Source organism: Eubalaena glacialis, chromosome 13 (genome assembly GCF_028564815.1).
Source record: "Eubalaena glacialis isolate mEubGla1 chromosome 13, mEubGla1.1.hap2.+ XY, whole genome shotgun sequence".
In the NCBI taxonomy this organism is placed as follows: domain Eukaryota; kingdom Metazoa; phylum Chordata; class Mammalia; order Artiodactyla; family Balaenidae; genus Eubalaena; species Eubalaena glacialis.
Window position 1 is genome coordinate 38230476 of NC_083728.1, and position 20524 is coordinate 38250999.

The 20524-nt window shown below is 38.4% G+C and overlaps 1 protein-coding gene across 3 annotated transcripts in view; it reads right to left on the bottom strand.

Moving 5' to 3' along the window:
- SLC23A2 (solute carrier family 23 member 2) overlaps positions 1 to 20524 on the bottom strand; it is a 137868-nt gene that overhangs the window by 94991 nt on the left and 22353 nt on the right. For 2 of the 3 annotated variants that reach the window (XM_061208765.1, XM_061208763.1), the window contains exon 1: positions 18858 to 18907. The exons of the other annotated variant lie outside the window; for it this stretch is intronic. The gene's annotated coding sequence lies outside the window, so the exon portion shown is untranslated. Of the gene's footprint in view, positions 1 to 18857; positions 18908 to 20524 lie in introns of those variants that run through there. 3 annotated transcript variants of the gene reach the window in all.

Sequence of the window (20524 nt, forward strand, 5' to 3'; positions counted from 1 at the left end):
TGAAATTTAACAGAATAAAGAAAATTCAGAGCACATCTCACAAGATAAGGGTAACCCAAAGTTTCAAGGCAAAAACTGTGGGTCAGTCAAAAAGAGCCTAAAAGTCACTGATATAAACTAAAGTTCTGCCCAGTGACACAAAAGGCATATTTCAAGCGCCCAATTTAAATCAGGTTATTTGCTGAGCTTTAACATACTCACAGAAATAATTTGCCAAAGTGGTACAAGATGATGACACTGATTAACAAAATATCATAACATCCCCTTGCCACAAGGATGGAGAGAGCACCCAGAATCATGGCCTCAGAGTGGCCTTTCTTTAAAATCTATCAGAGCCCTAAACCAAACCACCTCAGTGACTGCAATCAAGACAGGCTCTGTTGCACCCCAATGAGCTGTGTAAGCTTCTGTCACTGTCTTGGTTTGTCAATTTGTTCCCTTAAGAAGAAGGGACTTTTGTATATGACAAACCCACAGCCAACATTGTCCTCAATGGTGAAAAACTGAAACCATTTCCACTAAGATCAGGAACAAGACAAGGTTGCCCACTCTCACCACTATTATTCAACATAGTTTTGGAAGTGTTAGCCACAGCAATCAGAGAAGAAAAAGAAATAAAAGGAATCCAAATCGGAAAAGAAGAAGTAAAGCTGTCACTGTGTGCAGATGACATGATACTATACATAGAGAATCCAAAAGATGCTACCAGAAAACTACTAGAGCTAATCAATGAATTTGGTAAAGTAGCAGGATACAAAATTAATGCACAGAAATCTCTTGCATTCCTGTATACTAATGATGAAAAATCTGAAAGTGAAATTAATAAAACACTCCCGTTTACCACTGCAACAAAAAGAATAAAATATTTAGGAATAAACCTACCTAAGGAGACAAAAGACCTGTATGCAGAAAATTATAGGACACTGATGAAAGAAATTAAAGATGATACAAATAGATGGAGAGATATACCATGTTCTTGGATTGGAAGAATCAACATTGTGAAAATGACTCTGCTACCCAAAGCAATCTACAGATTCAATGCAATCCCTATCAAACTACCACTGGCATTTTTCACAGAACTAGAACAAAAAATTTCACAATTTGTATGGAAACACAAAAGACCCCGAATAGCCAAAGCAATCTTGAGAACGAAAAATGGAGCTGGAGGAATCAGGCTCCCTGACTTCAGACTATATTACAAAGCTACAGTAATCAAGACAGTTTGGTACTGGCACAAAAACAGAAATATAGATCAATGGAACAGGATAGAAAGCCCAGAGATAAGCCCACGCACATATGGTCACCTTATCTTTGATAAAGGAGGCAAGCATATACAGTGGAGAAAAGACAGCCTCTTCAATAAGTGGTGCTGGGAAAATTGGACAGGTACATGTAAAAGTATGAAATTAGAACACTCCCTGACACCATACACAAAAATAAACTCAAAATGGATTAAAGACCTAAGTGTAAGGCCAGACACTATCAAACTCTTAGAGGAAAACATAGGCAGAACACTCTGTGACATAAATCTCAGCAAGATCCTTTTTGACCCAGCTCCTAGAGAAATGGAAATAAAAACACAAATAAACAAATGGGACCTAATGAAACTTAAAAGCTTTTGCACAGCAAAGGAAACCATAAACAAGACCAAAAGACAACCCTCAGAATGGGAGAAAATATTTGCAAATGAAGCAACTGACAAAGGATTAATCTCCAAGATTTACAAGCAGCTCATGCAGCTCAATATCAAAAAAACAAACAACCCAATCCAAAAATGGGCAGAAGACCTAAATAGACATTTCTCCAAAGAAGATATACAGATTGCCAACAGACACATGAAAGAATGCTCAACATCATTAATCATTAGAGAAATGCAAGTCAAAACTACAATGAGGTATCATCTCACACCGGTCAGAATGGCCATCATCAAAAAATCTAGAAACAATAAATGCTGGAGAGGGTGTGGAGAAAAGGGAACACTCTTGCACTGTTGGTGGGAATGTAAATTGATACAGCCACTATGGAGAACAGTATGGAGGTTCCTTAAAAAACTAAAAATAGAACTACCATACGACCCAGCAATCCCACTACTGGGCATATACCCTGAGAAAACCATAATTCAGAAAGAGTCATGTACCAAAATATTCATTGCAGCTCTGTTTACAATAGCCAGGACATGGAATCAACCTAGGTGTCCATCATCGGATGAATGGATAAAGAAGATGTGGCACATATATACAATGGAATATTACTCAGCCATAAAAAGAAATGAAATGGAGGTGTTTGTAATGAGGTGGATGGAGTTAGAGTCTGTCATACAGAGTGAAGTAAGTCAGAAAGAGAAAAAGAAATACAGTATGCTAACACATATATATGGAATCTAAGGAAAAAAAAAAAAAGGTCATGAAGAACCTAGTTGCAAGATGGGAATAAAGACACAGACCTACTAGAGAATGGACTTGAGGATATGGGGAGGGGGAGGGGTGAGATGTGACAGGGTGAGAGAGTGTCATGGACATATATACACTACCAAATGTAAAATAGATAGCTAGTGGGAAGCAGCCGCATAGCACAGGGAGATCAGCTCGGTGCTTTGTGACCACCTAGAGGGGTGGGATAGGGAGGGTGGGAGGGAAGGAGATGCAAGAGGGAAGAGATATGGGAACATATGTATATGTATAACTGATTCACTTTGTTATAAAGCAGAAGCTAACACACCATTGTAAAGCAATTATACTTCAATAAAGATGTTTAAAAAAAAAAAAAAAAAGAAGGGACTTTTAAAAAGTTAGATAAAACTGGATTTCTGAAGGGGAATCAGGGTTGGTTGTCAGGTTTCATCTCAGAAACCACCTGCTGAGAACCTCAGGAGCCCCTGGGCCTATGAGGCGCCCATGGCACAATCCTACAGGCAAAGTGGAAGGGAAAGGGCCCCAGGATGAATGCTGCTCAAATACTTAGGAATCACCTAAAAATATAGTCAGGGTCCTCAACAGTGGGCCAGAGAGGATGCAAAGCCACTGGATAGACATGGCAAATATTCCTGGAACATCCATGGGGTGAGGTGCACAGGGAAGATCATTCCTAATTGAAAGCAAATATTTTTGGAGCATAAGATGACATGCCTAACTGATAAAATGATGGAAGATGTTAAAGAATATGTTCTGCCTGCAGAAGACACCTTCAGTCTCTTCCAGGGACTTGGCCTGGGAAGCCCTTGGTACAGAATAAGCTCTAGTCCCAAACTAGACTCTAAATCCTAAAGAAGCTTAGATCTAGCCCAAGACAGGTTGTTTTGCTGATGTCAATTTACACACAGCCTGAGCCATGAAAATTGGTGGTCGTGCTATCTAGAGGAGAAAACAATGCCTCATTGACTGCTCAGTCAGGGGAAAGATGGAGTCAAGTTTACAGTAAAAGGTCAAAGCAGCTGATGTTTTGTTAGTTTGGTGGCTTTAAAATACAAAGTCATCAGTGATCTCTGTTTTTCTGACCTAATGTTGTAGGTCGTAGGTATCAGATGCTGTGGCTAGTACCATCCAACAGAAATCTCTTCCCCAAACTTTATTCAAAATTATGACAAGACCTTAACACTCATCATCCTCACTGTGCCTCTCCTGCCCCAGGTACTATCCATATGAACCATGTTGACCTGCTGAGTTCCCAGGTCTTAGCTCAAAAAGTCTCCTCCTATAGAAAGCATTCTTGGGTTAGCTGTCCCTCTACTTCCATGTTTCAGTGGCACACAGCTTCTTAGTCCAGCTTCCCAACCAGGCAGGGATAGGGCAGGGACACAGTGTTCATCACATAAAAGGCATTCAAATATATGAAGAAAAGAGAATTTTTCCATGGGCCAGTTAGCCATACAACCAAAACAAAACCTAATCCCTGCCCTCCAGATTCGCTCAAGGAAATCATGTGGCTGGGATAAGAGAGAGGGTGAGGGAGAGGTAGTGGAGCAAAAGGTATAGTCTGTGGGCCAGAATTAAAATATAAATGGATATTTGAGAAAACTCAAGCAGAATCAAGATGGATTTTATTGCATTTATTTCCACTGTGTGATTTAACATATCACTTTTTGTACAAATGATGTATTTTTATGGAAACACTATTTTTAGTGTATTAATACTATTTTTAATGTACAGGGGCCACTGAAAAGCTAATTTTATATGGAATTTTAATGACAAGATAAAACATGTGCAAAATTGACTATCTATTATATCCAAGATACAAACATGATATCACTTAAACGTATAAAAATTCTAGGAGGGGTTGTTATTATCCCCACAGTTTAAAACTGAGGCACAGAGAGGGTGATATACCCTTGGACAAAAGCCAAGGGCAAGTGACAAACAAAGCAATCACTGAGAGCATGAAAACTGCTCCTATTCCCTTACAGACTGACTAATAGAACAAGGCTCTAAAGATGAACAGCCAGAAAAGGCCTGAGATGTTATGTCTGAAGGTCATTTTGGAGGAAGCTGAGGAAAGCCCCCAGTTACTGTCAGGGAATAAAAAGAAAGACACTTTCTCCTCTTCCACATCTCCAAGTAACCTTTGTCATTTGATGTCTCCCCCCACCTTTCCAGTACAACAACAGACTTGGGTGCTCAAGTAACCTCCAGGGGATGGCTCTGCCCTGCTAACCCTGTGCCCCCTCAGTACCACCCCAGCTCCTGCTTCATCATCCCTTTCTAGCACACAGATGACTCATCTGTCACCTCTAGCTACTGTTGCCACTGCTACCCCCGCTGGAGAAGAGAAGGCACTGCCCATGTGCTGGGAGAAGCATTTCCATGCCTCAAGCTCAAATGGACTAATCAGCTCTCTCCCTGAATTACCCTTCAGATGACACCATTCCTCTTTGGAATGTTCTCACCTTTCCTCTGCCCCAACTGCCAAAACCAAATTTCCTTCTCTCACCTGCAGAGAGAGGTCAAGGCCCACCTTTCCTTAATTTCCTGACTACCCATTACACCTGCTCTGTTTTGCTGGACTTTGGCACAGTTACTTAGTTCTCTCAACCACCTGCTCTCTTCCTACAGTCTGGAAGAAATCCTATTTGCAAATCTCTTCTGCAATATTTTTTTTCTCCCCTCCAAGCCCTCCTGCCCCCTATTCCAGTTTACTAAGAGTTCTGTCTCCTCCTCCCCACAGACTCTCCCAAGATAAGGAAAGGGGCACTCTGAAATCTCACCTACCCTGATGGATTAACTGATGGCTGAATAGTGGGTTTGACTACACTGCACTGCAATTACCTGGGGCTGGGACACTGTAATTCTTCTCTAGACTAAAAGCAAGTACACAGTGATTGAAATAAATTTTCCCTGACCTTCATTAAATGGGAGCCTTTCTCCTGACCTTTAATAAACATCCCATGCCTGTGAGTATGTTATATATATTTTTTTTTCTGCAGAGGAGCATGTTCCTCCTAACCCATTAAAAAAAAAAAAAAAACCCACATCCATTCAATACAGAGACTACAATTACTTAGAATCCTATGGCACAGATGTATTGCTTTTTTTGGTGTCAAAACTTGACATTTTTACAACCCCAAAACCTTAAAAGAAGTAAAAATAGATGTATTCAGCTATAAAAGAGGCTCCAGCTCTCCCTGAGGTTTGTTTAATCTATGTTCCTTGTTGCCTGTGTACTTACTTTTCCTCAAACCCCTAAAATTCTGTATAAAAGAAAACATAAAAGAGCACAGAGGGCCTTGGAAGTCCCAGCACTGGACCTCACTCAGAAAATAAGGTAAATGAGCACCTGAAAAACACTGAATCTAACATTTTAATTGCTGCAGATCAGGTTTTTATTGTCACTCTCACATATTTAATGAAGGGCATTGCCTTCTAAGAGTTGCATAAATCTTAATGTTATTAATATTCAAATAATGTCTGACAGCACCAAGAAAGACTGTGGAGACTTTCTGGTAACCCAGCTCAGGAAACTTGAGCCATAGGCTCCTCACCCACCTACACAGACATACACACACATAGCCATATATTCGCAGGAAAAAAAAAAAAAAAAAAACAGACACACAGTCTCATAGACAGGAGCACACATAGTTACAGATGCATGTGCATGGAAACAGACACCCATGAACCCAGATGCACAGACATAGGCACATATAGATGCAGACACTAATTCCCCAAAGCAAAGCTTTTGTACCAAGAAATGGTCTTACCTGCAGAGCGAAATCTTACCGTATCCCCCCACAATATTTTGTATTCCGTGCCCTACCCACCAATTCTGTGCTGGGATCTGTGTGAGGCTGGGATCCTTCTGATGCTCAGCATGAGACGCTTCAGGTGCTGAAGGAATTTTGGCTTTTATAACCCACACAGGCTCACCAAAATTGTATAACAACACCACCTAGTCAGAAATGCTATCTACTTTGTATTACACAATAGCCACCCCCGGGTTACAAACGGTTACTGCATGCCTCTAGTATGGTCTGTTTACCATCAATCTGTAGCAGGTTTCTATGTGGCAGGCTGGATATTCTATTGTGGAAACCAAGCAGCTGCTGGGATTACATTTCTCAAACCCACACAAATAAGGAAAATTAAAACCTATCTTTCCAAACCCTTCCGTTCAGATGAACAAGTCCACCCACACTGCTTTCAGCTCAGTGAAAAGGGAGATTAATTTTACTCCCTGGTAATTTTTCATTTCCCCAATCAGGGGCCCAAAGACAACTATTTTCAAAGCTCAAAGACTTTCAGAGATTAAAAATAGATCTGAAGGTATGATTTCTTCATTAGATTACAGGCAAAGCCAACAATAACCATAACATTGAGAGCTAACTGCTGGAGCCCCGCTGGATGTGGCACCTGGTGTACACTCCCAGCTGCAGAGGCCCCACTGGACAGTGAAAGTGCCCATGAAGACATAGAAAAAGGCAGACATGCACTGACAATCTGGTACCAGTGAGAAGGAAGAAGCCACACCTGCAGTCAGACTTTGTCCCTTCCAGTCCTGACTCCAGGCAAGGGCCTACCAAAACCTGGGCAATGGTCACCTCACCTCTGCTGTGAGAGGGCAAATACTTGCCCCCATCTCCCCAACACCACTGCACTTCCCAAATCCAGACAGAAAACCATGAAACTCAGATGAGAAACAGCCAGGCAGAAGATGCATCTTGGAAGATGGGATCCCTGAGATAAAGGCAGAAGAAGAACCAGGACAACTCCTGGAGAGAAAAGTAGCTCTAAGTGTTACTTATTCATGAATAATCTTAAGGAAATCAGCAGTGAGCATAAGAGGAAGATGCTACTTGACTAGGGGAGAAGCTATAGCAGAAGCTGGGGAGATGGTTGAAAGGCAAGCACTTCAACTGTTCAGGGGCAAGATTCATAACCACAAGTGCCCAGAACACAGGTCACACGTGACACACCCAACCCATCAGGTCAACATGCCCAGGTAGTCCCTTGCTCCAAGGTGAGCTAACCGAGTGTGTGGCCTATGGGAAAAATACTCCAGTTTCTGTATCCTGAATACAAGAACTATAATCAGGATGTTCTGTGAAGACTCAAACTTCAAAAAGGTTCTACTGTAGGAATCAAAAGAAAATTTAAATTTGGAAAAAAGGAGAAAAGAATAAAAAACAAAGACAGTTGTGTATCAACAAAGGAAACAGGATCGGACGATTATATGAAGAAAATGGACTAAGAACAAAAGACAACAGCTGGGGTGGGGAAGAATTGAGAGGAAACAAAAAGCACAAAATTAGCTTAGAAGCATTAAAGAGAAGTGAAACTGCAGAAAACAGCAGAAAACTGAAAGGTGGAGGACAAGCTTGAGAAACTCCTAGACAAGGAAAAGTCCAGAAAGGCAACAACAGTTCAGAGATGAGTACCATGGAGGGAAAAAATCAAAGAGCAAAGCCAAGACATGAATAATCCAGTGCTTATTAAATGGACTTAAAAAACAAAGAAGCCAGTCATGCTGTAGGATTCCATTTTATATGAAATGTCCAGAATAGGCAAATCTATAGAGACAGAAAGATTAGTGGTTGCCTGGGGCTGGGGTAGAAATGGGGGGACAGGAATGGAGAGTGACTGTTAATAGGTTTGGGATTTCTTTATGGGATGAAGAAAATTTCTAAAATTTGATTGTGGTGATGGTGGCACAAGTATGATTTACTAGAAGCCATTGAACTGTACATTTTAAACGTGAGAACTTTAACGTATGTGATTTACATCTCAATAAAACTTTTTAAAAAAATAACAATGAAACAGACTTAAAGATACAACAGATATAGAAAAAACCACAACTAATTCTCAGATTAAGAAAAATCTGAGTATAGAAATGGGCACACCAGAGTCATTCAAAATTAGAGAAGAAACTTAACTTGAACAATATCCTGGCAAAATATTTTAACTACAGGATGAAAAAGTCATAGAAACACCCAGGGAGATGGAGAAAATGTTTGGTTTACTTGAACAGTAGCAATAATTAAGATTAGCCCCAGGATTTTCCAAGGCAGTATTAAACACCAGAAGTCAACAGAAAATATAGATCTATAGAGAACTGGAGAAAAGGGTTTCCCAAAGAATTTTATAATCAAACAAGTTGCCCTTCATGTGTTATAGCCAAAAACTGCAATTTCAGATATGCATAGGCTGAGAAAGAAAAAAAGCAAAGCCTGAGGCTATACTCCAGCCACATAAGAGGCAAAATTCAGAATGGTCACTAATAAACAGGGTTGCTAACAATGTATACCAGCCAAAACCATCAAGATCAGGACATAAACCCAGTTATAAAATTGACTGCATATATCAAATTATTCTCTAAGTATATGCTACGTAATATTAAAAACAAAGCAGATTGAACAAGAGTACATTAAAGACTGAACGCAGGAAATGAGAAGATGCTGAAAGCCCTTCTCCCAAACAGACAGGAATGGGAAAATACCATTAGATTTTAGCTATGACAACTGAAGAAAGTTGTTTTGTTTTTTTTTAGAGAAACTACTATTAGAATTTGAAACAGACTACAGACTAAAACTAAACCTGTAAATTAGTTAAATTCATTCCATTAAAAATATTCCCAGGTTTGTCAAAAACTAAATGTCTGGATTTCCTTGGTAGCGCGGTGGTTAAGAATCCACCTGCCAATGCCGGGGACACAGGTTCGAGCCCTCGTCCAGGAAGATCCCACATGCCGCAGAGCAACTAAGCCCGTGTGCCACAACTACGGAGCCTGCACTCTAGAGCCTGCGAGGCACAACTACTGAGCCTGTGTGCCACAACTACGGAAGCCTGTACACCTAGAGCCTGTGCTCCGCAACAAGAGAAGCCACCGCAATGAGAAGCCCGCGCACCGCAACGAAGAGTAGCCCCCCACTCGCTGCAACTAGAGAAAGCCCAGCATGGTAACAAAGACCCAACACAGCCAAAAATAAATAAATAAATTTATTAATAAATAAATAAATGCCTAAGATAGACCTTAAAAATGAAACAAAAATAAAGCAACATTAATGCTGCTTTATTGTTATTTCTAAATGTCAGACACAATGGAATTCATGCCAGAAAGTATTAAAAGGGGAAAAAGAGGGTCATTTTACATTGCTATATTATAAAATTCATATGTTAATTTTTATGTTCTGAACATTATTTCACTGAAATAAGATCCATAATGGTTAGCAATACAGAAGAATGACCAACACTATAAACATACCTATCTGTCTCCAAGAAGATAGGCGGCAAGAGGGTGGAGGGGTAATGAGCACAGGCTTGATCTCCATGTTAATTTTATTTTGCATCAATTAGAGAATCTGACTAATATAATGAATAAGGCTAACATAATAAGTATCAAACTTTCCATGCCATAGAAAGTAGAGCTTTATTTTCAACAGCTAAAGAGCATTAGTGGAAACTGACCACCATGCCAAATGAAAATTTCAGCCCCCACAAAAAAGGAACACTTCTCAGTGCCCGATCATAATGTCAAAACACATAAAAAATAATTATCAACTAAGAAAGTTTAACAACTTCAAAATTTTTAGCCTTTCTCCCAAATAACCGTTAGGTCAAAGGTGAAATTGAGACTGTTAAAAATACCCTTACAAAAAAAAATAAGCAACAAAATACTCTAAAGAAACTTAAAAAAAAAAATTAAAGCGAGGAAGAGAAAAAATTAGCTAGGAAATAAGCAACAGAACTGATAAATCTGATAAATACATCCAAGAGGGCTCTTAAGCCTCTTAAGGCCAAGGCAGATAGAGACTTTCCATTCAAAAACACACTGGGCCCAAGTGGTTTCCCAGGCAAACGTCTCCAAGCATTAAGGAAGTTACTCCTTAATGCTACTTAGACAGCTCCAAAGCACTGGAAAAGGATGAAAAGCATGTCAATCATTTTAGAAACCTAAGCATAACCCTGATTCCAAACTTGACAAAGCACAAGAAAAGGAAAAAAGCTAGTATTACAACTCACATCAACAGGCAGAAGGAAGAAAAACCATTAAGATCCAAAAAGAAAACCAGAAACCAAAAAGGCATTTGATAAAACTCAAAATCAATTTTTGAATGAAATTCTTCATGCATTCCAATACAGAAGAAAAATGTCCTCAAAAAGAATCCCTATCTCATGCCAAAAGCCAATGAGATACTTACTCTGAAAAACCCAGAAAGGGCATATTAAAGCCAAAAACAGAAGGGAGTGTGATGGCCTCCATTACAGAAGACTGTTCTGGAAGTTCTAAATAATACAGTAAGAAAAAGATTTTTAAAGTTCAAATAATAGAAAAGGGAAGACAAAAGAATTATTCATAGGTAATGGATCTGTCTACAAAGAAAATGAGTTGGTGGGGTGGGGGGGGCACTAGAATAAGATACTTCAGAACGGTAGCCATTTACAAATGAACATAGAAAAAAAACCATCCTATGCACTAGCATTAACTCATATGATGACCCTCTTTTAAAGTACTGTATACATGCACGTGCAAGTGTGCTAAGAAAGCAAAAGGTGATGCACCAAGCTGCTTACACCAGTTACCTCTGTAAAGTGGGATTATAATTGTTTTTACTTTGTGGAAAAGTTTTAAGTCTTAATTTTGTCCCTCCCAATGTATTAGGAGGCAAAATTAGCAGTAGCTCAATTCTTGGCACCTATATAAGGTTAGTAAATTTAGGACCAAAAATTAGGCAAAACAATCAAAAGGCTAAACTTGGCCAAATACTGAAAAAAATGTTCAATTCTTCAGAAATAATTATGTATTTGAAAATATCTAATTTGATTAATGTAATCTCTGATTTATCTTTTCCCTTTAAGGACAAATTTAAACTATTTTTTTAAAACCTTACACATTTGGTGATTATCTATTTCTGCCTTTCCAAATAAATGTTACATACTGACATTTCAGTGTCCCTACTGTTGTAAAACAGAGTAAAACAACAAAGGAGATTTAGAGTTAGTAACTGGACAAAACTACTCTGATCCTGTAATAAGATAACCTGGGGGAGGGGGGGAAGGAATTCTGTAAACACTAAAAGCAAATATATTAACAGCACCCTCTAGTGTTACAATATTTAAATGGCACTTCATTAAGACAAGAAATTATAAAATATAAAATTTTTTTAATATTTTGTAAAATTTCACACAGAAAAGTAGACAGAACTAAAATACATTTTAACTTCATATCCAACTTATTTCTATGTATTGTTTTCATTCACGTGGCAAATTCTCTACTTAATTGTCAGAGACCACCAGGTGTGAGTCCTCTGTCATTCAATTAATAACTAAACTAATAAAAAGCCTTGATTTTAAGTTGAGCACACAACCAACTAAATTCAGGCAACATTTCCCAGCCTCCCTTGCAGCTAGATGTGGCCGTATGACTATGTTTTGGCCAATGGGATGTGAGTTGGAGTAAACATGCTCTCTCCTTTCCCTCTTCCCACTGGCTGCAGGAAACATCCTGAGCCATGTAAATGGATCAATACTCTAGGAATGGTGAAACTATAAGAAAAAAAAGGAGCCATATTTGGGTATAATAGAACAGCCAAAACTATTACCCTCCTCCAAAAAAAAAAAAACCCACACACGTAGAAAGAATATCTGGCAAGACAACACATTTGGAATAAACCCAGTTACTAAATTTTCAACAGGAAATAAATCAGTACATATTTCAAACCTGGCTAAATTTTATTTTCCTTCAGAGGAACCAAATGGAAGGATCACAATAAAGGATACACATTTGTGTGAGGTGAATAAATTCACTGTTCCCCTTGACTATCAAAGACTTATTAAGTTGGCTTCTCCAGCAGACACTTAAAGGCTGGCCTTTCATTCATAATCTCAAAGCACAACTCGGAATATGTGCTGACAGCACATGCCAGAATTCAGCAATAAAAGTAAAAGTAAGTGTATTCAATTCTGAAAGTAAATCCACTGTGAAGACTACATCCTTCAAACTAAAGATTCACATTACAGTGTGTTCTGGTCAGTACCTTGAAGTAGAATACAAGGGGTAGTGGGAAAATGGAACTCACTGAGAATCCAGAAGCCCATGGTTGTGCAGACCATGCATGATGGTGTAAGTGCAGGAAAGTCATTATCCAGTGGGCCTCAGATGTCTTGCTCTGTAAAATAAGGGTGTTGGCCCATATCTGTGGTTTTTGCATGTTTGCTTTCAGTAATGAAACAAGCATCCTCAAATTGAATCTTATTCAAAGCTGGGAGGGAGGCAGTTTACATAAGTAGGTGGATGATGTCATTAAAATGGGGACTCAATACTCTTCACTATAAAGTTTTAATACACATTTTCCAGAAATAAAACCAAATTTTAAAAAACCCCAACCAGTAAATCAAAGATTCCATAACCATATGAACATTGCTGAGAGCAGCAAAAAAAATACATTTACCAAGCTCTCTAGCAGCAACCTGCAAATGTTAGGCTGCACTATACCATCTCTTTATCATCATTTGGTTACCCTAACACAATGCTGATTTTGAATGAAAGGGGGAAAAAAGAACATGCAAGACCAAGAAAGGCAAATATCAATTATTTTAAATCATTTAAAAATAGAATCCATTTTAAAATTTAATTCTTTGGGTTAAAAAAAACCACATTCCTATTAGAATGGCTAAAACAAACAGAAACTGCTAAGATAATACCAAATGCTAATAAGGACACAGAGCAAATGGAACTCTCATACACTCGTGATGGGTTTGTTAAAATGGCAAACCACTTTAGAAAACAGTTTGGCCATTTCTTATAAAGTTAAAACATACACTTACTCTAAGACCCAGCAATACACTCCTGGGTATCTACCCAGAGAAATGACAACTTTTGCTCAAACTAAAATCTGTACATAAATGTTTACAGAGGTTTACAATAGCCCAAACCTGGAAACAACATTCACCTTTAACTAGTGAATGGATAAACAAACCATGGAATATGCCTATTAAAATGTGGTATCATTTCACACCTATCAGATAATGCAGGAATAAAAGAGTTTAATAATACCAAGTGTTGGAAAGGCTGTGGATAAACAGGAATTTTACCACTGCTGCCAGAAACATAAATTGGTTCAAATACTTGGGAGAACAATTTGGTAACATCCAGCGGGTTGAAAATGTGTGTGACCTATGATTCAGCAATGCCACTTCTCAGCATACTCCACCCCATTTTAACAGTATACAACCAACACATCAATAGGAGAATATAAAAATAAGTTCTGGTATGTTTAAACAGTGGAATAAAACAGAGCAGTTAAAACAAGTGAACTCTAGCCACTTGGATCAACATGGCTTGAAAACATACCTGAATGAGCAAGTAGGCTGCAGAACACATACCACATGAAATCTTGTATTATGGGTTTTAAATCAGTCAATATTGTATGTGGGCTTACGGATATGGAAACATGTAATACAAAAGTAAACATGTGGACTGCAAAGTTACCTCTAGGAGAGAGAGGGAGGGAGATGATATTAGCAAAGGATACAAAAAGGATATTTAAAATGTTTTATTTTCTTATTTAAAAAAAAAAACAACCCTAAAGCAAAGACAATGTGTTTAGACTTATTAGATCTGGGTATCTGACATATGAGGGTTCATTCTTTCAATTTCTTTATATTTGAAATTTCCCAATTAAAAACAAAATTCTAACAAAGAAACTCCAGAAGTACACACAAAACACATGCAAAAACTGGTAAAAGCAGTTGCCTCCAGAGAGGGAAACTGGGAGCAGACAGAAGGGAGACTTACTTTCCGTATCTGTCTTCATGTACTTTCTGAATTTTGTTCCATGTATATCCACTACCTTTTTTATTTTTAATTACAAATAAATCTGATGTACTCTTCACCTCCAATCCGACCCCCCTCCAAGGGGGGAAAAAAACCTAAAGTATTTTTATTTTGGATAAGGAAAGGCTACTAATGGAGATTCCAGCCCAGACTGTGCCACGAATGAGCTCTGTCATCTTGGGAAGTGATTTAATCCACCCCTCTCCAAGGGCTGTGTCACTTCTAAAATCCTATTTTCTGCGAAAACACAAACATCTCTCCATAAACTAAAGATCAGAAGTTCTAAGTATACCAACAAGGAGCAATAAGCAGTTTTCCTGTAATCCTGGGTGGAAAACTTTCAGAATCTGTAACAACAGGTCCACACAGACTGTCTATAGTGATTGCCTCATGTCCTCTGTGGAATAAAGTGGGTAGAGATGTATAGAGATAGTCACTATTACTCAACACTCAATGAGACAGGAAGTTGAGGGAGCACTTATCTGATGACTTATTTTCTTAATGAACTAAAAAGTGGAGGTCATGGTGGAGAGGAAGGAGGCCAAGGATGAGATATGGGAAAGGAATGAGTAAAATTACTGACAAAGGAAAAAAAAAGTCAAGGATCTAGCTGAGCCCAAAACTTATAAATACGTAAAGGAGAAAGTCACCTTGTTATCCGATTTCTCTCCAGCAGAGTGCAACTAACAAAAAAAGACAGAAAAATTAAACAAGTAGGACTGCGCCACTGACGAAAGTTGGCAAGTTATGGGGCCAGTTCAGAGAATGAGAAAATCAAGGTGTTGGTGAGATGACAGTCACGAGACTCCCTGGAGTCCACAGCAGGTAAGAAGGGTTGGGAAGGCAAGAGGAAGCCAGAGAACACCGAAGTGCCCAAGGAACAAGGACCGCTGGAGGAGAACAAATGAGAGCTAGGAAGGACAGGATGTGTGCAGAGGGGAGATTCTCCAAGCTCAAGGTTCCCAAAGTATCATCTGGGAGATAACAAGGCCCAAGAAAGCTGAAGTGAACTGGATGTAAAACTCCCTGGAAAAGATAATGTAAAGGGAGGGTGAGGTTTGAAGGCTGGATAAGCCAACAACTTAGAGACGATGTTAGAAGACACAGTGAAAAGAAACATAGCAAGCCAGGAGCCAACATCCAAGGCACGTAATGGCCAAGAAGTTGGTAGATGATGGCAAAAAGTAAAGAGAGGATGGTATCACAGACTGATGTGAACTTCAAAACTGATAGGCATCAAGGCTGGAGAACACAGCCTGCTATTCTCACTACCTGGAATGCTATAACATCTGGAGAATTCCTATTCATACTTCAGATCTCTGTTTAAATGATCAATTCCTCAGCAAATCCTTTCCAGACCTCTCAAAATCCAAGTCAAACTGCTCACCTTCCTTCACTGTTCCCTCCAAAGCAATGACACAATTCATACCAAGTATCCTTCTTTATCCAAATCTATACTCTTCTTGAGTTCATGCAGTGAGGAATCCACATTTTCCTGAATCTATCTGGTTCCTAAGTTTGGACTAGCAAAATAAAAGATCTCAGAGAGAGAAGGATATACCCCAAAATTTATCCAGAGCCACCAGGTCAGGAAGGCAGGTTCTCTGATGAATTGGATTTAGGACACCTTAGCCACACACACTTAAAAGCAGTCCACTTGGCTGTAAGAATTCCTAACACATCAAGATTCCTTTTTTATTTTAATGTGATTCTCACTATATTGCAGATGGGAATATAATCATGTGTAAGCTTTCTTGTGAAAAATGTGAGAAATCCAAAAGAGCATAAATAAAATGTATTACTTATAATTCACTCAGCAAATCATAAAATTACTAAATAATTTTTAATGTCCCTTAAGCAGGAAAGCACTTTGGATATACTGCTAGTGGGAGTAATTATTGGCTTTAACATTTCTAGATGGCCATTTAACAACATTAATCAAAAGCTCTAAAAATACACCTAACCTTTGACCCAACAATTCTATTCTTAAAGAATTTATCATAACAAAATAATTAAAATAGGCTCAAATTTTTCAAAATGAGAATGTTCACTAAATAGTGCTTAGAATAATCCAAAACTGGAAGGTAAATTATTAATGTCTAAAAATAGAAAACTGGTTGGTTAAATTGTGGATTAATTCTTATAATAAAATATTATGGGGATTAAAAATTGGTAATAACATTTCACTGACATGGAAATGTGTTGAGTGTGTCACTGAGTAGAGGAAAAGGCAGGTTACAAAACATACATGACAATCCTATTAAAGTTGTAGCCACACACATTTAAGCACGCACGCGCACGCGCACACGCACACACACACACACACACAGAAGGAAAAACACATTCTCCGGATGACAGGATTAAAACTGATTTTTTTCCTCTTATTTTTCTAGCATGTATATGTATCACTTTCAAATTTTTTAAACCTTAAATCACTGCATAAGGTCAATACTGAAATAAATATGAAGGCAACACAAACTAGAAAAAAGAAGCTAAGGCACTCAAAACCAGTGCTGAAGAAACACACCCAACTGATGTAGTCAATGTGCTCGCTCCCCGAACAGCAGGGGACAGACGGGTCTCCCTGTAACGAAATGCCTAAGTTCCTCATTTCTGTGATTTGCTGAGAGCACCTGAGTAACTAAGGGAACCAAAGGTATGGTTAAGAAGGCAGGCGTTCTTAATGTGCTGCAAACCTACTGGGTTCAGGGATTCCTGATTTTCCTGTATTTCCTCATATCCTTTTATTCTCTGATTTCAACTCTTCCAAAAGCCATTTTTATCTAACAATAGTACTGTACTTCTTACTTTAAAAAAATTACATATATATATATAAATTTTAAATGCTATGTTAAGAATTTTTTTTTCTACTTCTCAAGCGAGGGAATAAATGGATTAACATCTAGAAATACTGCCTATCAATCGATCTAATTGTGAAATTGGTTCAGAAACATTTTTCAGGCAATGGGAAACCTCTCCATTTGACAGGAAAAAAATGAGAAAGGGGTGATAGAAACATCACTCAACTATGAGTATATTTTATTAGGCAGTCCTTAAATTGAAGTGGCTTACATTATGAAATACCCCAGAATCCAAAAGCTTACAACTTGACAACTCAGTAGATAAAGCAATGTGGTCTTGAGCTGTGCCACCCAATGTCACCAGCCCCATATGACTACTGAGCACTTGAAATGTGGTCAGTCCAATTAAGATATGTAAAATACACACCAGACTTCAAAGAGTTACCATGAAAAAAAAAGTAAAAATCTCATTAATTTTTATATTGATTACATGAAGTAATAATGTTTTTTATACATTAGGTTATAAAATGTATTACTAAAATAAATTTTACCTGTTTTTAACTTTATTCACCATAGCTACTAGAAAATTACATATGTGACTCCCACTGTAATTGTATTGGACAGCACCAGTCTAAGAAAATGGGTATCAGGAAAAAAAGTAAATGCTATTTCATAGTAGATAACCATGGTAATCAGATTCCATTCAAAGAGTATGTTCTGACACCTTTTTACAAATACACATATACACAACAAAGGCATGGCCATATATCTTAGTCCAAATAGCAAAGCAAACCCTATATCATATCCTACGTAATCAACTTTGCAGCCTGCACTATGATGGAGGGGAACAAGTGCCATAACCTAATTTCTCACTCACAGCACTGGGAGGAGGGAGGGAGTCAGATGTGAAAAAGGTCAAAGCAGAAATCCACATGGTAACAAGTACAAGCTGAAAGGCCAAAAGGGGAGTCAGAGGCTCTTTTTGAGAAGCTCAGAACCAGCATAAGAAATCTAAATAAAACACAGGGTCCATCCAAGGGTAAACACTACTCAAATCCAAAAGGGCTTTATAATTACTAAATTGCAGGTTCTGGTTTTACATGGCAAACCTAAAACAAAATACCTGTATTTAAAAGGAATTATCATCAGAGGGAATGGGACAAATTTAGTGATGAGGTTTTTCCATACCAAACAGAAAGTCAGTAAACAACTTAGACAATTTATAGACAGTTGGTCTTAATCCAACACTAACATGTTGATTTTAAAATATATCCAACTGAAAAGGCCAGAGTTGTTCTAATATGCTTCGAATCTCTTTCATATAACCATTACAATCTTCCTTCCTTACCTTCTTATGCAAGCTCTGTAATCATCATCAGTGCTTATATAGTTTTGCAAAACTACCCAATTTCTCTGGTAAATTTCCTCTTGTTGCTACTGATCAAACTATAAACAACACAGCATTTTTATATAACATGTTTAGTAACGAGAAAGTAGGACACTGACGTCAACGGCATGAAGAATCTGTAAACCAGAAACACCAGAACTACCAGACACAGTGAGGCCTCTCAGAAATCAGCCTCCAATAAAATAGAAATTTCCCTTCCCTGCTCAGTTTTTGATCCAGTTTATATCCAAGTCCCTCCACATCTGTGGCAGTTCAATCAACTTCTAAAATGCGCCTGAATCAGCACCCAGTCTGTAGGCTCCATGGATTGGGCAGAGCTGTTGCTCTCAGCTATGAACACCCAGGCAGTGAACTCTCACCTGTATGCTTTTTTTTTTTTAATATTTATTTACTTATTTATTTGGCTGCGCAGGGTCTTAGTAGCAGCACACAGGATCTTTGTTGTCACGTGTGGCCTCTTCGTTGTCGCGTGTGGGCTCTTTTAGTTGCAGCATACGGGCTCTTGTTGCAGCATACGGGATCTAGTTCCCTGACCACAGATCGAACTCGGGCCCCCTGCACTGGGAGCACGGAGTCTTATCCACTGGACCACCAGGGAAGTCCCTATATGCTCCTGTTAACAATGATGAAAGGTACTATCAAGACTTCTCTTTTTCTCAGTTTAGTAAGAGGTCAATATTTTAGCATCTGTACTGATAGTCTCAAAGAAAATGGAATAAACCAACTGTTTGGCTAGCTTCCTGAACTGCCACAACTGTGTAAGCACTGAAATGGAAATGGGAGTACATGTAAAGCAATATACCTGGACAAACTGGAACAACTAGTGAATTAAAGAAACACTGCCTAATTATCAAACAGTGCACGAGAGCTCAGAAAAGCAGGAATTCAACAGGGCTTGAAACTGTCAGAAATGACTTTTGGGAACTGGGACTTGGCACCAGCCTTGAAAGATGGAGAGTCCTGAGCAGGTGGCCACCATGGAGTCAGTCCAGAGGTAGGCATGAAAACAGGCTAACCAGGGCACACTGCAGGAGACGGAGGAAGAAAACCCCTCACAGGGTCTTCGGAGTCTCCAAAGTCCAATGTGAATGCAACACAGCTTTATGACACATGAGCTTCTGGACAGGTGATAAGAGTAGCAAGACTCCACCGCTGGATACTCAAGATCGGAGATCAAGAAGCTACTGCGTTAATCCAACTATACGGATCTTGGCAAGTGGGACGATGGAAACAACAAGGAGAAAAAGGGATGGATAGTGGGAGCGATTTCTAAAAAAAAGAAAAATCTAAGACTTGGTGTCAAAGATGACCTCTGGGAGAACAAAAATGTTCCCCCTTCAGAAACAAGTAAGCAAATGGATTTGACAGGCAAGTAATGAATGAAGTTTGGACGTGTTGAATTTAAGCTGGTGGTGGCATGTACATCTGACAAGTGTCCACCAAAGACCACCAGAAATTGAGAGAAGCTCTATGAAAGAACAGAGCAGAGAAAGAGATTTGTGAATTGAAATATAAAAATGGTAACTGAAACTCTGGGATTGGGAGACTATTTATTTTGCAGATATCCCCAAACACAGCTGCCTTCCCCTCACCTCCCTTATCTTTAGCAATTATTACTTTTAAGAATGCAAAACATACAATTTAATGATGATGGCTTAAGGAAAAAAACTACACACAGAAAACAAAAAGAATGAAAGAAATACACAAAAATATTCACAGTGATGTCATTAAGTAGAGAATCAAGGATATTTTCTTCTTCCTAATTTTTGTAATTTCCCAAGTTTTATTTATTTTTCAAAATAGCAAGCATAGTTTCTATTAGAAAATAAAAAATATGTTTTAAAAAGGAATGATTCCCTCTAAGCATTTTTGAAAGTTCTTATAACTGTACACCTAGTGAATTTATTTCACTGTATGTAAAATTAAAATTAAATAGACAAAAATACCATTGATGTAGTATTTGACATTCACCATACTGAATAAATTTCGTTTTGACAAGACACAATGAGAGAATGTTTATCAGTAGGAGTATAAATTCTTGCAGCTTCTCAATCCTCAA